We start from the raw sequence: 20,167 nt of genomic DNA on the forward strand, positions 1-20,167 counted from the left end.
GCATTCCATCAATCAAAAGCATAAAACACTAAATTTCCTTTGTAATTTTTAGTTTACCGCTTAAACGCGTGTTTCGGGTTTTGTGTCCATGGCTGTAGATTTGGAAAACAGCAACACTTCATGTCCAGCAACATCACAAATCACCATTCTCGGCCCGTGGAGCAATCCGGTCCATGCCGGACAAGCCTCCATCATTCTTTCTTCATTGCTCCTTCTTCCCACATGAACTGCCTCTTAGAAGAGAGAGAGGGAGGAGAGAGAAAGACTAGAATCAGAGATTTCAAACCAGGCCATCATTCCACGGGCGAAGGGCGGCGATAGAGTCTGCATACAGGAGGGAATGAGGGGCAATCATCACTTGCAGGGGTTGTTTGCAGCAGCCATGCTCCATTGATCAACAATGGGGCGCATTTTTCGGCGCCATGTTGATCACGATTCTTTCATCCTCTCTCTCTCCACGTTTTCATGCTATCTTTTATGTTGCATAAAATTTCTTGGGCTCCCAAAGGTCACTTGCCCATTTGGCCAAACTTTGGTCCACCTCTTCGTATCTTGACCGGTTTCTTGGCCATTTCCCCGTCCGGACTCGGAATTGAGCTCTGAAAAATCCTGGGCGTCCGGCTTAGCATCCCGCATTGGCCAATAGCTCGTGTCAACCCGCACGACTGTCTGAAAAATTATAAAAAATCACCAAGTGTCGCTCGGGCACCTTTAAAGCACTTTGGCGCTTAAAATCGTCTTAGATCGAGCCGCCGCCTTTGACGGTGAATATTTTTCCCTTGATATTCATAATTTTTAGCTATTTTTAAGCACTTGCCGTCTCCTAAATTCCGCTCTCATTGGCGACCACGGGATAGGGCGACTCAGCCCGTCGAATCCACGAACATATCTGCACATAAACAACCAAAGAAGCATCAAACTGATACAAAGCAATTATCATCATAAAACTCAGCACAATGCTCCCCCTACCCCTGGACAGAACCAAGGCATGACATCCACAAGGAGTAGGCCTAGCATCATCTAATAGAAGATCCGAAGTGAGTCACTAACCAGCTGCTCCAACACAGCCAAACTAAAAAGAACTGCCAAAGAGGTTGCCCTAAGTGGTAGTCTGAACTACTGACCAACTAAAGACAACGCAACTAGGAGCTCCTACAAGGCGAGGACTCCTATAGCCTGAACAAAGGATATTTTCTTTCAGTATATCTCTTCTTTGAGGGTTTTGATTGGATGAACATACTTGGGCATGTAAAAAGGAGGGAGCTGAGCGTAGTGACCCAAGGAGAACAGGGCATCGGTCTCAGGACCTGTCTCGGCACCCAAGAACCTACCAGGCCCTCGCAAGGCGACACTTAATCCTTTTCTAACGCTCACTTTTATTTTCGCTCCAACCTTCCTTGTTTTGATATTATCTTTCCAGCAAGAAGCCACCCCTAGGAAGACAAGGTATTGGCCCCGGGTCTGACTCGTCCCCAGGAACCTACCAGGCCTTCGCAAGGCAATGATCAACTGCTTATATATTTTCATGTCTTTTCTCCTCTTCTTTGATAGGGGTTAGAACCCCTTTTTACACACCTTCGCATTTATATTCATCTTTTGGGATGTTCAGGATTTCTTGGCATCATTATTATTATCTTCTAGCAGGCTTCTCTAACTGCCTCACTGCTAACAAGAACTCCTAGAACGGCTGCCTAGCAGGTTAGCAGAACAGAGCCACTAGGCTTCCTTCTAAAACAGATCTTTCAATGTCTAACAATGTCTTTACAGGAGGCAATGACTACTCCGACCTCCCTCAAACATACGTAGCCTAAACCTGGGACTTCATGCCTTGGTCGCCGGTCCCCAACAAAAAGTATCCCCTCAACAAGTACAAATACACATATAACAGGAAAGAAAGGTACTCGTAAAGGAGAAATATCACCTGGATTGGCCCAAAAAGAAGCTCCCATCGCAACAAAGGCTCCTCCAGGCTCCACAAAATTCCACAACCCGCAAAACCTGTCCAGCACAACACTAAAACAAAAACCCAATTAAACGCACCCGCACTAGACAGGGAAATGGCCCTCTTGGCCTAATGAAATCAGACATGACTTTGCTACAAAACTGAATCGGCCCTCTTGGCCTAATGAAATCAAACAATACTATGCATAACATCCTCCTGGAAACAACCATGATAGACATCAAAGCATACTATTCCCAGGGGAACAAGGGCGCATAGCCCTAAACTAGGTGCATTAAATTATGACCTATCCCTCCTGCGTATATCACAAGAGGTGTTCGCATCACATGTCGTCGAATCAGTCTATGGGTCCCCGATAATAAAGGTAGATGAGTCTCGCTTACCCTCTGCATCACCCAAATCAACCATCGTCTGCCAAAGAGGGCATGTTCAGAAAGCATACCCCACAAACGACCAGGTCCTGTCTCACCATCAATAGATATATCGGGACAAGGGCCACAATTAAAGAAGAGGTCCTCTTCATACGCAAGATTAGCCAATGAATCGGCAAACTGATTCCAATTCCGTGGAATCAGCTGAAAAGACACTTTATCGAATTCGTCTAGCAGGGCTATGGCAGTATGATGGTACATACAAAGGATCGGGTTCCGCACCATGTACGTCCCATTGAGTTGATTTAAAACCAACTGAGAGTCCCCTTTTATCAACAACTGGCGGATACCACCCTTCTTTGCAATATTCAAACCCATAATCAGGGCTTTGTATTCTGCCATATTATTGGTAAAATTCGCCCCGAGATAAGCAGCTAACTTCATGACAATGCGTCGTCGGGGGTCGCGGATGACAACTCCTACACTTCCTTTTTTGCATGCACCCCTGGACGCCCCATCAAAGTACAAGGTGTACGTCCATAAAGGGTTTACATATTCTGCCATCCTGAACTCTACTCGTAATTATGGTAATCGAAATTCAGCATATTCAACGGGTGGACTGTAGGCTCCATCCCTCCATCATCATGGAATTCAACAGGGATGCTCGTCAAAATTGTAGGCAGTGATGGCAGAAGACCTTGATTTCCCAAATGAATGTCCCGCCTTCTTGCTCAATCACCTTGTATCCTTTGCTCCACCAAATGAGCTTTCCCTGATGATATCTCTGTTCCAAATATGGGTGTTCTAAATAAGGGATCAGCCGACCCATCAACCTCTATCACGATTTCCTTGCAGATGTTTGATCAATCGTGCCTAGACCTGCAAGGCAGTCATAGCATTAGTGCAATCAGAAATAATAAGGTTTAATCTTATTAAGATTAACCTTATTTTTAAATTCTATCCCCTCAAGGTCAGCTAACAATACTGTAGATTTATTCTTTCCTATCCTAACGATCCTATAGGGCCCATCCCATTTGGGTTCTAGCTTGCCTGGGAATAATTCACGTCGTGCGTCATAATACAGAACAAGCTGTCCTTTCTTGAAGGTGTATTTCTTGGCTTTGAGGTCGTGTAGCTGCTTCATTCGGCGCTTCGCCACTTCTTGGTGCAACAAGCTCTGCAACTTAAGCTCATCTAAATGTGCCAGTGTCGTCAAGCGCTCAAAAAGAGCGTCTTCATCGCTCAAAGAATGATTGATGGCAAACCGAATAGTCGGCAGCTCAATTTCTAGAGGCAAGACACACTCCTCCCCATATACTAACTTGAACGGGGTATGGCCAGTGGCTCGTTTGAAAGTCGTATTATAGGCCCACACTGCCACATATAACTTTTTATCCCAATCCCGTTTCTTTTCCGACACAGTTTTGGACAGGATGCCCACAAGCTGCTTGTTGGTGCTTTCAACCTGACCATTGGCTTGCGGATTATATGGGGTTGTCTTGTTATGCTGGATGTTCCACAACTCTGTCAAACCTTTGATCACCTTATTCAGGAAATGAGTTCCGCGGTCCGACACTAATTCTTTCGGTGGACCAAACCGGCATATTATCTGCTCTAAAAGGAAACTAGCAGTTTCTTTAGCATCATCTTTCCTTGTTGCACGTGCTTCTGACCACTTTGTGAAGTAGTCAGTTGCTACAATGATGTACCTCTTTTGCGTAGTCGATGACGGAGTAATAGGACCCACAAAGTCTATTCCCCACTTCTCAAATGGAAGTATCGCCATAATAGGGGTGAGTGGTCGTTTCCTATTCTCTCGACTATCATGTCGTTGGCAAATATCGCATCGCTTAACATACGCAAACGCATCCTGGAAGATGGCAGGCCACCAATAACCTGCTCTTAAAGCCTTTTGTGCTGTAAGCCGTCCAGCAAAATGGCCACCGCAAGCAGAATCATGGCACTCTTCCAAAATGAATGGCACCTCGTCAGGCATCACACATCGGCGATAGATGTCATCAACCCCTTGCCGATATAATGTACCTGCGATCAAAGCAAACTTTAACGCTTGCTGCTTAATTTTCCTTTTCTCAGCCTTAGATAGTTCGGATCCCGCCTCTCCCGTTGATAAATAATGTGTTATTGCAGCATACCAGGAGGGAATAGATGCCGTATCTATTTTAAATATCATCTCCATGTCACTACCTTCAGCCACAAATTCTTTCGGCTCCCCAAAGTCCACTAGACATTCCACGATGCCTTGCAACCTTGGTGGCTTACTCTTGATTTCATAATCAAATTCCTGCAAAGTGATTAACCACTTCGCTAAACGATCAGGCGGCTGTAACTTATTCATCAATAGTCGAAGTCCCTCCGCCTTCGTATAAAGCACGACTTTCTCATAGAGAATGTAATGCCTGAATTTCTTGGTCCCAAAGACCATCGCTAGACACAGCTTCTCCATGTAGGTGTAATTAATTTCGGATACCCCCAGCTTCCGACTAGCAAAAGCAATCGGGTGGTACCACTTCTCTTCCCAAATTTGGGCTAAACAGCAGCTGATACTATACATGGTGGCTGCTGAAAATATATAGAACACCTCACCTCTTTTAGGTGCTTTTAAAACGGGCGCTCTTGCTAGCTCTTGTTTCACGTCCTCGAATGCTACCTTGCAAGGATCACCCCACACAAACGAACAGCTAAAGGACAATAAATTTGTAAGTGGCAACGTTCTTTCTGCTAAGGCGTTAATGAATCTACGGTAGTAACCAACCGAAGACAGAAAGCTATGAACCTCTTTCGGGGTGCGTGGTGGACCCATGGCAACTATAACTTTCACCTTCTCGGGGTCTGTCGCAATTCCTACCGAACTGACCACATGGCCCAGCAATAGCCCATAAGGTACTCCAAAAGCACACTTCCGTGGGTTTAGGGCGATGCAAAATTGTCTACAGCGCTCAAAGCATTTTCTCAAAATGATCAACTGCCTTTCTCTCACGGTGGCGGCCCCTAAGTCATCAATAAACACCCTCAACTCTTCAGGGGATATGTCACCGAATGTCTTATCGGCTGTTCGTTGCCACGAACCAGGCGCATTGCATAAACCAAAAGCCATCACGTGGTAAGCAAAAGTGCCAAATACAGTGATAAAAGTTGTTTTCAACTTGTCCTCTTCTGCAATTGCCATTTGGTTGTATCCTGCAAAGCAATCCATAAACGAATATATCTCCCTACCCGCTAATTGATCCAAAATCTGGTCAATAAATGGTAATGGGTAGTAGTCCTTAACTGTCTGCTTATTCAGCTCCCTAAAGTCTACACATAAACGGATCTGATTATTCTTCTTCTTTCTAATCACAACTGGCGAACACCATTCCGTGTGTTGCACAGGAAAAATCAAACCCGCTTTTCGAAGCTTCTGTAACTCTTCAAACAGCCCGTCCCTTAATTCGAAAGGCATACGCCTGACTTTCTGCCGTACAGGACGACTACCCTCTTTCAACGGAATTGTATGAACAGCAAGACTGGGAGGGATGCCTCTCAACTCATCATAACTCCAGGCAAAGATATCACGGAATTCCTGGATCAAGGCCACATAGTCCTCCCTTTCTGCTGAGCTGAGCATAGAGCCTAATTTGATTGGCCGCGAATCATCAAGCGTACCAAGGTCTAGCTCGATAACATCTGCATCTCTTATACGATCTTGGGCCTCTATCGGCTCGTTCAAAGTGATCTGATAGATGTCCTCCGTGGTGGATCCCTCTTTGGACTCATCACTCGATGATGCCTCACTAACAGATGAATCTTCTAATGTCTCCAATTCTGTAGAAGATAGAGGAGCCCTCTCACTCTGCGGGGATTCAGGATAAGCATCAACCACCACACGCTGGGCACCTCTGCCGAATAACAATCGACCGGCGGGTATATCCACTTGGCAATCCGCTTGCAAGATCCAAGGTCGTCCAAGTAATACTTGGTAACTTGGCCGCCCTGCAAAACGAATCACCCTAAAGTCCAACAGGCATTCTACATTTGCAACAGTGACATGGACCTTAGTAATGCAGCCTTCCGGCTGTCTCAAACTGTCATCTGCCATTCTGAGAATTGTGGAAGTATCTTTCTGAATCGCAAGACCCAACCTTTCCATCAGTTCAGAACTCATAATGTTAACAGATGATCCCGTGTCGACAATGGCATAATCTACTAATATCCCATCGACATAGGCTGCAACCCTTGGGCAATGCTTCTCAGCATGCTCAAACCAGTCATCACCAACTCGCGCAATACCCAAAGGTTCTACGATATACCCGGTACGTAGGATCTTTCTAAATTCCTTGCGTACTCCTGGGGAAAGCTTAATAAGCTGCAAAAGGTTCACATCCGGCTTGACTTCGCAAAGAGAGCCCGCCAAATCGAATTCATGATAGTTCGAAAGAGCTCGCTTTTCACGCCAAATCATCCGCTCTTTAGGTCGCTGAGCTGGCTTTATTGCCTCTTTCTTAACTTTCACCTTCTTCTTTGGTGGTTCCTTATCGGCTTTACTCTCTACGGGCTTCAAAGGTCCCCCTTCTAGGGCAGGATCCAAAACTTGCGTTCCTTTGTCGCCTTGTTTAGGGTTTCCGTCGACAGGCTTATCCATGTCGGCTTCTCTACCCTTTTTACCTCTTGTAAGGACAGCTCGTAGATTAGAGGTTTCAGCATCATTAACGCGTACAGCCTCAATCAAACTAACCCCACTACCACTTGGTAGTTCTTCCACCGTCGTCTTTGGTCGTTGAAGTATTTGTTTAGGCCCATTTTCTGGCTGGGAATCATTTCCTTGGCCACGATGATTGACAGGCCCTGGTTGCCGACTTCCTCGCTGGAGGGAACTGATCTTACTCCAGCAAGTAGCTGCTAGATGGCCAGATTTTCCACAAATGTCGCACTTAACATTTGGGCAATTTCGTGGATAGTGCTGCCCACCACACCATTTGCAACTAAACCTCGAAGGTGCACCCTCCTCTGGGTATCTACTTCCTATCAAATTTTGTTGTTTTTTAAGGAAGTTGACATCAACAGCTATTTGTCGATACTGCTCCGTAATCATGTCGGTATAATGCTTCATCATGTCCTTAACCTCGCCAAGAACATTGGAAGAACTCGACTCATAGCCTTGGTCATTACCATGTCGCTCCATCGGCCTAACAATTCGATTAGGCACTGGTTGTTGAACCACAGGCATGGGATTAGAATTGACCGCCTGGCCTCCACCACTTGGAGCCATTTGACTGCCCGTAGGCATCGACATGCTAGGGGGAGCTGGTAATAAAGGCACATTCTGCATCATGTTCCCTCTCCCATTAGGGTTAGCCATCGCTATCCCTTGGCCACTACTGCCATTGGCTATTGCGGTATTGTTTCCCAATACTAAACCCATGTTCGAATTGCCTCTAGAAGCATAGGCTGCTTGTAGTCGGGATTCCACCTCTTGTGCTCGTGTAATGGCAGTATCTATATCCCCCAAGGGAACACTACTCAACTGCAATTGGATATTAAAGTCCAAACCATGTAGGAAATATTGCAATTGGGCAGCTGCGGGGATAGGAATAGAGGTGTCCAACTTACGGAAGACCTCTTTTATCTTCTTCGCATAAGCACGAATATCCTCGTGTGGATCTTGGCGGGTCACGTTGAGTACACGCAACCAATATTGCCCACCCCTTTCAGGGGCAAACTCCCTTCGAAAAGCTCCATAAAATGCATCAATGTTCAATATGGTTCCGGCTTCTAAACCATGATACCATATAGCGGCTCTTCCTTTGAGAGTCATGTTGAAGAACATCATTAAATGCCCTTCTTCTTGAATGCGACAGTTAAACATCAGCTTTTGAAACTCCCTAATGTGGAGTTCCGCATCTTCCTCAACTAGCCCATTAAAAATGGGCAGCGGGTAACCTAGAGCCGGCAAATCTGTCGTTCCTGCTGGAATTGCAATAGGCTGCGCCATGACGAGGATTGGATTTGCACTAGGAATAGGGAACGGTGGGGTTACACCTCCCGCAATTGACGTGGACTGACTTATGGCAGGAAGGGGAGCACTAGAGCTTCCACCTTCTCCTAACTTACTGCTTGTGGTCCTAAGACCACTAGATCCACTCCCTCGTAAGGGTTCAGCACCGCTACGCTTAGGGGAATATCTCCTAAAAATTTCAGCACGTCGCCTAGCTCTTTCGTCTCTTTCTTGCTTTTGGATTTCTGCTAGACGATGCTTATCAATAAATAACGGATCAAGCTCAGTATCCTCTGGCATAAACTGCTAGTTGGTCCTTAAACAACCAGGATTCGAGAACCGCCACTTTTAAGCAGCTCCCGGCAGACGCACCACTGATGGACCTAAAAACGGGCCGGCACTGGCTCATGCACTAGCCGGACCTCGTCACTATGCACAAGACAACCCCTCGGCCTCGCGGCCAGGAGCGTCTATCAAAATCTCTGCCTTCCTAAACATTGCGTTTGTAATACGTTGTAGTCCAACTGATCCTAACCCAATATTGCTCCTCAAAGGGAGTCCCTTTCACATAGCCAAAAGGCTCGAATCACATACACATGGGGTTCCTCCTACGGCTGAATGCCGTCAACCCTCTGCGACTCTCCTACACCTTGGGGATTGGCCCCTCGATGCGCCGCTCAACATTTAGACATTTCGCACAAACGTCACTCAAGGTACCAAATAAACGTATCCAGGAATGTACCATTGTCCTTACTTAATTTCCCCTTTAACCCTCGACTAGCCTACAGCATAGGAACCTCACGCTCTCAACGGTGGGTCACAGGCCTACTGAAAACAATTGCTATGCATATCCAGGAGCTAACTCTGATACTTTTAATTTCCTCAAAAAATGATCATGCAAAGAGGTGGATGCCTAGTGCTCAAACATTTTAAAAACCACCAGCGTGCAAGTGCAAAACATCTCTTTCATGCTTTTCTTTCTAATCGCTTTGTGCTTCGTTGCAACACCTAGCACCGAAGTGATCTTCGTGCTACTAGGTTTTAATTCTTATCATTATTATTCCGTCCTAGTTGCAATGCATATAAAATCAGCAAATTATTCCTCATGCTCAGTGTCATTTAACCATTTTTCCACAACTCTACCCTTCCCCGTTGATAGTGCATCATTATATTCATTTCTTTTAGGGTTTCCTTGTCATTTTATGTGGAGAAAGGAATGAAACACGCACCAAAACATATAAACAAGGCTGAACTGAAGCACAACTTCATGCCCCAACCTTGCTATACATCAACAAACATAAATCCTATTTTTCTGTATTTTTCGTAGCCCCAAATGTATTTTTCCCCTATTTTTCATGGTGTTTTTATCATTTTTCCCCATTTTCTTCATTTTCTTGTATTTTTTTAAATTGCTGAAAATTGAAACCAGTTTGTGGGCTGTGGCCCTTAGTTCATTTGCAACAAAATTGAAAGATTAGTTGATGTGTATCGACGGTTTTCCCCATTTATATGCCCAAAACCCTTGTTTTTCCCCATTTTTCATGGTTTTCGGGTTTCTTGACATTATTTCGAGCCATGAAATGCATGTTTTTCATAATTTCTGGTTATAAACAGTAAGAACTCAGAAGAATCAGCAGCATACTCAAATCTTAGTCCATATGAACGGCATTCCATCAATCAAAAGCATAAAACACTAAATTTCCTTTGTAATTTTTAGTTTACCGCTTAAACGCGTGTTTCGGGTTTTGTGTCCATGGCTGTAGATTTGGAAAACAGCAACACTTCATGTCCAGCAACATCACAAATCACCATTCTCGGCCCGTGGAGCAATCCGGTCCATGCCGGACAAGCCTCCATCATTCTTTCTTCATTGCTCCTTCTTCCCACATGAACTGCCTCTTAGAAGAGAGAGAGGGAGGAGAGAGAAAGACTAGAATCAGAGATTTCAAACCAGGCCATCATTCCACGGGCGAAGGGCGGCGATAGAGTCTGCATACAGGAGGGAATGAGGGGCAATCATCACTTGCAGGGGTTGTTTGCAGCAGCCATGCTCCATTGATCAACAATGGGGCGCATTTTTCGGCGCCATGTTGATCACGATTCTTTCATCCTCTCTCTCTCCACGTTTTCATGCTATCTTTTATGTTGCATAAAATTTCTTGGGCTCCCAAAGGTCACTTGCCCATTTGGCCAAACTTTGGTCCACCTCTTCGTATCTTGACCGGTTTCTTGGCCATTTCCCCGTCCGGACTCGGAATTGAGCTCTGAAAAATCCTGGGCGTCCGGCTTAGCATCCCGCATTGGCCAATAGCTCGTGTCAACCCGCACGACTGTCTGAAAAAATTATAAAAAATCACCAAGTGTCGCTCGGGCACCTTTAAAGCACTTTGGCGCTTAAAATCGTCTTAGATCGAGCCGCCGCCTTTGACGGTGAATATTTTTCCCTTGATATTCATAATTTTTAGCTATTTTTAAGCACTTGCCGTCTCCTAAATTCCGCTCTCACCCACCTCGAAAATTCGGCCCCCCGCCTTCCCCCCTCAACACACACCACAACATGTCGCGACGCGCCGCCCCCGCTCCCCCCCCTTCCCCCCTCCTTCCCCCCCCTTTTCCACCCCCCATGACACGACACGACGCGACGCGGCCCCCCCATGACATCCCCCCACCCCTCATGACACGACACGACACGACGCGCCCCCCTCCCCCCGCCGCATGACATGACACCACACCATGTCGCAATGCGCCGCGCCCCCCCCCCCCCCCCCCCCCCCCCCCCCCCTCTGCGCCTGAAAATTCGGCCCCCCGCCTTCCCCCCTCAACACACACCACAACATGTCGCGACCCCCCCCCCCCCCCCCCCCCCCCGCCGCGCTCGAAAATTCGGCCCCCCGCCTTCCCCCCTCAACACACACCACAACATGTCGCGACCCCCCCCCCCCCCCCCCCCCCCCCCCCCCCCCCCCCCCCCCCCCCCCAACACATACCACACCATGTCGCGACGCGCCCTCCCCCCCACCTCCAAAATTCTGCCCCCCCTATTCCCCCCTCAACACACACCACACCATGTCGCGACGCCCCCTCCCCCGCCCCATGACATGACACGATGCGACGTGCTCCCCTCCCCTTAACACACACACACCCACCCACCATGACGGCCCCTCCCCAACACACACCACACCATGTCGTGACGCGCCCTCCCCCCACCTCCAAAATTCGCCCCCCCTTCCCCCCGATGCCCCCCGCCCCATGACATGACACGACGCGACGCCCCCTCTCCCCCGCCCCCCGCGGATGACACGACATGACACGACGCGACACGCTCCCCTCCCCATCCCCAACATAACATGATATCCCCCCCCTCCAAAATTCGGCCCCTCCCCCTTCCCCCGTCAACACACACCACACCATGTCGCGACGCGCCCCCCCTCCTTGCCCCATCACATGACACGACGCCCCCTCAACACACACCACCCCATGTCGTGATGCGCCGCCCCCGCCCCCCCATGACATCCCCCCCACCCCCCATGACACGACACGAGGCGACGCTCCTCCCCCCCCCCCATGCCATCCCCTTCTCCCCGCCCCATGACATGACACCACACCATGTCACGATGCGCCCCCCCTTCCCTCCTCAACACACACCACACCATGTCGCGATGCCCCCCCCCCCCCCCCCCCCCCCCCCCCAACACACACCACACCATGTCGCGACGCGCCTTCCCCCCCACCTCCAAAATTCGGGCCCCCCCTCCCCCCCGCCCCATGACATGACACGACGCGACGTGCTCCCCTCCCCTTAACACACACACCCACCCACCATGACCCCCCCCTCCGCCCCCCCCAACACACACCAGACCATGTCGTGACGCGCCCTCCCCCCCACCTCCAAAATTCGCCCGCCCCTTCCCCCCCTCAACACACACCACAACATGTCGCGACGCCCCCCAACCCCCTGCCACTCATGGATGACACGACACGACACGACGGGACACGCCCCCCTCCCCCTCCCCAACATAACGTGATATCCCCCGCCCTCCAAAATTCGGCCCCTTCCTCTTCCCCCCTCAACACACACCACACCATGTTGCGACGTGACGCCTGAGAGCGGAATTTTGGTGCCAGAAAGTGCTTAAAAATAGGTAAAAATTATGAATATCAAGGGGAAAATATTCACAGTCAAAGGTGGCGGCTTGATCTAGGACGATTTTAAGCGTCAAAGTGCTCTAAAGGTGCCCAAGCGACACCTGTTGATTTTTCATAAATTTTCAGACAGTCATGTGGGTTGACACGAGCTACTGGCCAATGCGAGATGCTAAGCTGGACACCCAGGATTTTTCAGAGCTCAATTCGGAGTCCGGACGGGGAAATGGCCACAAAATGGTCAAGATATGAAAAGGTGGACACTTGGGAGGCCAAATTTGAGCATGCCTTTTGAGTTTGGACCCTCCTGAATGCTGACTCTATCACCGCCCTTCGCCCGTCAATTGATGGCCTGAATGCTGAGATGGAAATCTAGCCTTTCTCTCTCCTCCCTGTCTCTCTTGTAAAGGCAAGTTCATGTGGGAAGAGGAAGGAAGAAGAAAGAATGATGGAGGCTTGTCCAGCATTGATCGGATTGCTCCACGGGCTGGGAATGGTGACTTGTGATCGTCATGAGCATGAAGTGCTACTAATTTTCAGATTTGCGGCCATGGACATGAAACCCGAAACACGCAAATAAGCGGTAATTCAATTTTTTTCAAAGGAAATTTGAGATTTCATGGCTTTTGATTGATAAAATGTTGTTCATGTGGGCTAAAAATTGTTTATGTTGCTGTTTTCCATGAGTACTTGCTCTTCATAATCAGAAAATCAGAAAAATATGCATCTGTGACTTAAAATAATATACTAAAATACATAAAATATGGAAAATCAAGGGAAAATTATGTTTTTGGGTATAAAAATGGAAGAATGAATAGGAACACCAACTAAATTTTCATTTTTTGCTGCAAGAAGGAACTAAGGGCCATAGCCCATAATCTATTTTGAATTTTCAGTAATTAAATAATGCAGAAAATAAGGAAAAATACAAGCAAAATAGAGGAAAATCACTAAAAATAGGGAAAAAATGCATTTTGGATGCGGAAAATTAATGAAAATTAAGAACGATGTTTGTGAATGTTTGTGGGGACTGAAGCATGAGGATTTGCCTCAGTTCAACCCCACCTTCTTGTTCTAGTGTGTGTTTTCCGCTTTTTACACATAAAATGATGGCAAAATGCCTTATAAATCTATACAACAATGCAACATTTGATCGATGGGAGGGTAGAGTGGTCAAAATGTGTCTAAATGCGGAGTAAAATGATGAAAAGATTGTTGTTTTTGTTTGCATGCCATATAGGTCGGTGAATAATTATAAAATAAGGGCCTAGTAGCACGAGGGTTTCCTCGGTGCTAGGTTTGTGCAATGCCGCATAAGAACGGTAGTTGAAAATCATTGAAAGGATGTTTTCCACATGTGCACAATATTGATTTCATAACTGTTTGAGCACTTAGCATCCACAATATGCATAAATCATGGAAATATTTAAAGGTATCAGAAATCCTGGATGCACAGCAAGTTTTCATTAGGATCTTGATCTACGTTGAGTGAGAGACAGGATACCCTAAGCCATAGGCTAGTCGTGGGGTTTAGGGGAAAGAGAAGTAAGGACAATGGTACATTCCTATATACGATTAAATGGTACCTTGAGTGGATTTTGTGCGAAATGTTTATATGTTGAGCGACGCACTGAGGGGCTAATCCCCAAGGTGTAGGAGAGTCGTAGAGGGGTGGCGGCATTCAGCCGTTGGAGGACCCCCTATGTCTGTGCTTCGTGCCATTAGGCAATGTATAAGGGACTCCCTCTGAGGAGTAGTGGGTGAGAGAAGAGTGGACTACAAACGACGTAATACAAACGCAAGACATTTAGGAAGGCAATGTATGTGTCATCAATGCTCCTGGCCGCGAGGCCGTGGGGTTGTTGAGTGCGTGAGATAGAGGTCCGGCTAGTGCACGAGCTAGTGCCGGCCCGTTCTAGGTTCCATCAATGGTGCGTCTGCCGGAACCTGCTTAAAAGTGGCGCTCCTCAAATCCTGGTTGTATAGGGACCAACTAGCAGTTTATGCCAAAAGATATTGAGATTGATCCGTTATTTATTGATAAGCATTGTCTAGCAGAAATCCAAAAGCAAGAGAGAGACGAAAGAGCTAAACGACGTGCTGAAATTTTTAGGAGATACTCCCCTAAGCGTAGCCGTGCTGAACCTTTACGAGGGAGTGGATCTAGTGGACTTGGGGCCACAAGCAGTAAGTGAGGAGAAGGTGGAAGCTCTGGTGCTCCCCTTCCTTCCATAAGCCAGTCTACATCACGCGCCCCCCCCATGACATCCCCCCCACCCCCATTACATGACACGATGTGATGCGATGCGCCTCCCTCCCATGACACGACACGACAGGACGCCCCCCATGAAATCCACCCCCCATCCCCCATGACACGACACGACGTGCCCCCCCATGACACGACACGACGCGACGCGCCGCCCCCTATGACATCCCCCCTGCCCCATGACATGACACGACGCCCCCTCAACACACACCACCCTATGTCGCAACGCGCCCCCCCCACCCCCCACCCCCCCCCCCCCCCCGCCCACCTCCCCATGACACGACACGATGCGATGCGCCCCCCCCATGACATCCCCCCCACCCCCCATGATACGACACGATGCGACGCCCCCCCCCCCCCCCCCCCCCCCCCCATGACATCCCCCTCTCCTTGCCCCATGACATGACACCACACCATGTCGCGACGCGCCCCCCCTTCCCCCCTCAACACACACCACACCATGTCGCGATGCGCCCCCCCATGACATCCCCCCATCCCATGATATGACACGACGGCCCCTCAACACACACCACCCCATGTCGCGACGCGACGCGCCGCCCCCCCTCCCTCGCTTTCCCCCCACCCATGACATTCCCACCCCACCCCCCCTCCACCCATGACACGACACGATGCCCCCCCCCCCCCCCCCCCCATGACATCCCCCCCCAATGGCGTGCCCCCTCCCCGCCCCCCATGACATGACACGACGCAACGTGCCCCCCTTTCCTTAACACACACACCCACCCACCATGACACCCCCCCCTCCCCCAACCAACGCACATCACACCATGTCGCGACGCCCCCCCCCCCCCCCCCCCCCCCCCCCCCTCCCGCCCCATGACATGACACGACGGGACGTGCTCCCCTCCCCTTAACACACACACCCACCCACCATGACGCCCCCTCAAAAATTCTGCCCCCCCTCCCCCTCCCCCTCGCCTCCCCCCCTCCCCCCCCTCCCCCCTCCAAAATTCGCCCCCCCCCCCCCCCCCCCCCCCCCCCCCCCCAACACACACCACACCATGTTGCGACACCCCCCCCTCCCCCCTCCAAAATTCGCCCCCCCCAAACACACACCACACCATGTCGCGACACCCCCCCCCTCTCGCCCCATGACATGACACGACGCAACGTGCTCCCCTCCCCTTAACATACACACCCACCCACCATGACGCCCCCTCAAAAATTCCGCCCCCCCTTCCCCCCTCCAAAATTTGCCACCCCCCCTTCCCCCATCAACACACACCAGGCCACCCCCCCCCCCCCCCCCCCCCCCCCCCTCCTTCAAAATTTGGCCCCCCCCCCCCCCCCCTTCAAAATTTGGCCCCCCCCCCCCCCCCCCCCCCCCCTTCAAAATTTGGCCCCCCTCCCCCCTCCCCCCCCACCCCCACCCCCCCTCCCTTCCAAAATTCGCCCCCCCCCTCCCCCCTTCTCCCCCCCCCTCCAAAATTCGCCCCCCCCTCAACATGCCATGTCGCGATGCACCCCCCCTCAACAATGGTCCCTGCATCCATCTTGTCCGCAAGGAGTGTCTCGTGAGCAAATGCCATGTACCCCCCTCCGAACGGTTAGGCTCAAGCGACTTGTGGTGATCCTTGCGAGGACATCGTGTCGTGGCAGTCAACATGTGCCCATAAGGCGGTGAGCAGAACTGGCGATGCGGGATGAACCGAAAGTCGGGTTACGGTGCCGAACTGCGCGCTAACCTAGATCCCACAAAGGGTGTTGATTGATTAAGACAGCAGGACGGTGGTCATGGAAGTCGAAATCCGCTAAGGAGTGTGTAACAACTCACCTGCCGAATAAACTAGCCCCGAAAATGGATGGCGATGAAGCGCGCGACCTATACCCGGCCATCGAGGCGATTGCGAGGCCCCGATGAGTAGGAGGGCATGGGGGTCGTGGCGCAGCTCCGGGCGCGAGCCCGAGTGAAATGGCCCCCAGTGCAGATCTTGGTGGTAGTAGCAAATATTCAAATGAGAACTTTGAAGACCGAAGTGGAGGAAGCTTCCATGTGAACATCAATTGGACATGGGTTAGTCGATCCTAAGACATGGGGCAGTCCTGTGTCAAGGGCGTAATGCACGCCGCCCATCGAAAGGGAATCGGGTCAATATTCCCGAACCGGGACGTGGCAGTGGACGACAACATGACCGAATCCGGAGACGCCCACCCTGAAATCGGATCACCTGGAGATAGGGTCCAGCGGCTGGTAAAGCACCGCACGTCTCGCGGTGTCTGGTGCACCCCCGGCGGCCCGTGAAAATCTGGAGGAGTGAATGCCGATCACGCCCGGTCGTACTCATAACTGCATCAGGTCTCCAAGGTGAACAACCTCTGGTCGATAGAACAATGTAGTTAAGGGAAGTCGGCAAAACGGATCCGTAACTTTGGGAAAAGAATTGGCTCTGAGGGCTGGGTCTAGGTGTCTGCTTCTTGACCTCGGAGGCTGTTGAGGGTTTGCCCGAGCTGCCCCAGCGGCGACGCTGGACCTCCGCGTGCCGATCGGGTGATGGGGGTAGAACGTCGTCCCTCGCGGGGCAGCCCTCCCTAGGCGGTGAACATCCGTCTCAGAACTGGTACGGACAAGGGGAATCCGACAGTTTAATTAAAACAAAGCATTGCGATGGTCCCTGCGGATGTTGACACAATGTGAGTTCTGGCCAGTGCTCTGAATGTCAAAGTGAAGAAATTCAACCAAGCGCCGGTAAACGGCGGGAGTAACTATGACTCTCTTAAGGTAGCCAAATGCCTCGTCATATAATTAGTGACGCGCATGAATGGATTAACGAGATTTCCACTGTCCCTATCTACTATCTAGCGAAACCACAGCCAAGGGAACGGGCTTGGAAGAATCAGTGGGGAAAGAAAACCCTGTTTCCGACTTTGTGAAATGACTTGAGAGGTGTAGAATAAGTGGGAGCCTTTGGCGCAAGTGAAATACCACTACTTTTAACGTTATTTTACTTACTCCGTGAGGTGGAGGAGGGGCTCGGCCCCTGCTTCTGGTTTTAAGGCACGCTCGCGTGCTGATCCAGGCGGAAGACATTGTCAGGTGGGGAGTTCGGCTGGGGCGGCACATCTGTTAAAAGATAACACAGGTGTCCTAAGATGAGCTCAACGAGAATAGAAATCTCGTGTGCAACAAAAGGGTAAAAGCTCATTTGATTTTGATTTTTAGTATGAATACAAACTGTGAAAGCATGGCCTATCGATCCTTTAGTGTTTCGAAATTTGAAGCTAGAGGTGTCAGAAAGGTTACCACAGGGATAACTGGCTTGTGGCAGCCAAGCGTTCATAGCGACGTTTCTTTTTGATCCTTCGATGTCGGCTCTTCCTATCATTGCGAAGCAGAATTGGCCAAGTGTTGGATTGGTCACCCACCAATAGGGAACGTCAGTTGGGTTTATACCGTCGTGAGACATGTTAGTTTTACCCTACTGATGAGCGGTGCCGCAATAGTAATTCAACTTAGTACGAGAGGAACCGTTGATTCACATAATTGGTCATTGCGCTTGGTTGAAAAGCCAATGGTGCGAAGCTACCATGTGTAGGATTATGACTGAACGCCTCTAAGTCAGAATCCATGCTAGACGCGGCGCTCTCTACCTCCCCGGTTGTTACCCGACTGATAGTAGGGGCGCTCGTGCGTCCCCGAGAGCATGTGTCGAGAGTCTCCCTCGAGGTGCCGTAAGTGGTCGCCTTGAGGACTCTGAATGGAAATTCCGAACGATCGGGGAGATGAATCCTTTGCAGACGACTTAAATATGTGGCCGGGTATTGTAAGTGGCAGAGTAGCCTTGCTGCTACGATCCACTGAGATTCAGCCCACCGCCGCACCGATTTGTCCCCCTTCTGCTCGGTTCGACGGGGTTTTCTTGGCCTCGGCCCTTGTGTGCGCCCCAAGTCCTCGCGCACACCGTGCACCCGATCTAGCCTAGCTCGTGTGGGCGGTTCGATCACCTTCTCTTCGCATTCTGTGCCTTGGCTCGCTTGCGTTAGTGCGGTTTTCGTGCTTGTCTCGCCTCGTCGGCATCCGTGGCATTTCAAGTCCGCCCGTCGTGGCATGGATTCTACGACTCGGATCTTCTGTGCGTTGCCTCCACGTGCGTGGGGTTCTCTTCTTCACGTGGACATGCGCCCTCCGTGACTTGGATTCTATGACTTGATCTTTTGTACCTCGTTGCCTTTATGTGCGCGAGGTACTCTTCGCGTGGATGCTAGCCCACGGTGTCATAAAGGGTACTCGATGTCAAGAATCGTGTGGTGGGGGGAGTTGCTCAAGATGCTGCGCCGAACACACACAGAATGCACAAGGAGAAGCTCACTCAAGAGACAAGAAGAGAGATGGAGGCCAAAACGTTTTCTTGCTGATTTCTTCTTATTCTTCCACACACTTTACAACGTACACAAAGTATAGATAAGATACAACATAAAAGGAAAGTGGCCTACTAAGTCAAACAATGCATAACCGACTACACTAGTCGACTGGCGCTATAACTATGCCAGCTATAAATAGGTGTAACAACCTGAATATAATAAGTCATGAGTCAGTGGCCATGTGAGAGTCATAATGACCACCGACGTGCTAAGTGTAGACGTGTGGACCCATCTAACCAGGCGGTCCATCATCCATGTCCACATGTGTTGAGCTTGCCATCTCAACACCCGATGGCATTCCAAGTTTGTCCATGGCACGGATCCTATGACTCAATCTCATGTGCGTGGGGTTTAGTGCTCGCGTGGACACGGGTCCTCGTGGTATGAATGGCATGCCCCGCTCTCCCCCACCGCCTTGTGGCATGCTGTGGGCACGTGTCCTTCGTGGCACGTATTCTGCCGCTCGATCTTTTCTATGTCGTCGCCTATGTGTGCACGGGGTGCTCTTCAGGTGGATGCTTGCCCTTCGTGTTAGAAATGGCACGCAACGGCGGCATTCAATCTTTTGTGCGTCGCCTCCATGTCGGCGGGGTTTAGGGTTCGCGTTGAGTCGTGTCCTCCATGGCATGAACGGCATGGCATACCGCCATGCCTCGCTCTTGAGCTCTCTCATGCCACTTTGTGAGTATACAAGGGCTCTTTGGAATTCCTTTGTGTTCGTGGTGCGGTCATACTAGCGCTAATACACCGGATCCCATCAGAACTCCGTTGTTAAGCGCGCTTGGGCCAGAACAGTACTTGGGATGGGTGACCTCCCAAGAAGTCCTGGTGCTGCGCCCTTTTGCATGCTTGTTTCGAGACTGTGGCATGGAAATCCCCTCGGATCATGTCTTGACTCTCCAACGCTGACATCGTGGTAGGAAACCCCCTCGCCTTGCCATGACGTGGCGCCTCCTCTCCTCGTCGCGATTGTCTTTGCGTACGTTGTGCCTGGTCCCTCCCTCTGCCTCGCTTTCACGTGATACCCCCTCCTCACGATGCGAGGTTTTTTGGGA

At 50.1% G+C, this 20,167-nt stretch overlaps 2 pseudogenes; both read left to right on the forward strand.

The window, feature by feature from the left end:
- The first annotated feature begins 17,075 nt into the window (after positions 1 to 17,075).
- LOC148012834 (25S ribosomal RNA) lies at positions 17,076 to 18,578 on the forward strand (annotated as a pseudogene).
- A 1,254-nt stretch (positions 18,579 to 19,832) lies between these two features.
- On the forward strand, positions 19,833 to 19,952 carry LOC148012835 (5S ribosomal RNA; annotated as a pseudogene).
- The last annotated feature ends 215 nt before the right edge of the window (positions 19,953 to 20,167 follow it).

Source organism: Lygodium microphyllum, chromosome 27 (genome assembly GCF_053477565.2).
Source record: "Lygodium microphyllum isolate KBCC chromosome 27, Lygodium_microphyllum_v1.1.10, whole genome shotgun sequence".
Lineage (NCBI taxonomy): Eukaryota > Viridiplantae > Streptophyta > Polypodiopsida > Schizaeales > Lygodiaceae > Lygodium > Lygodium microphyllum.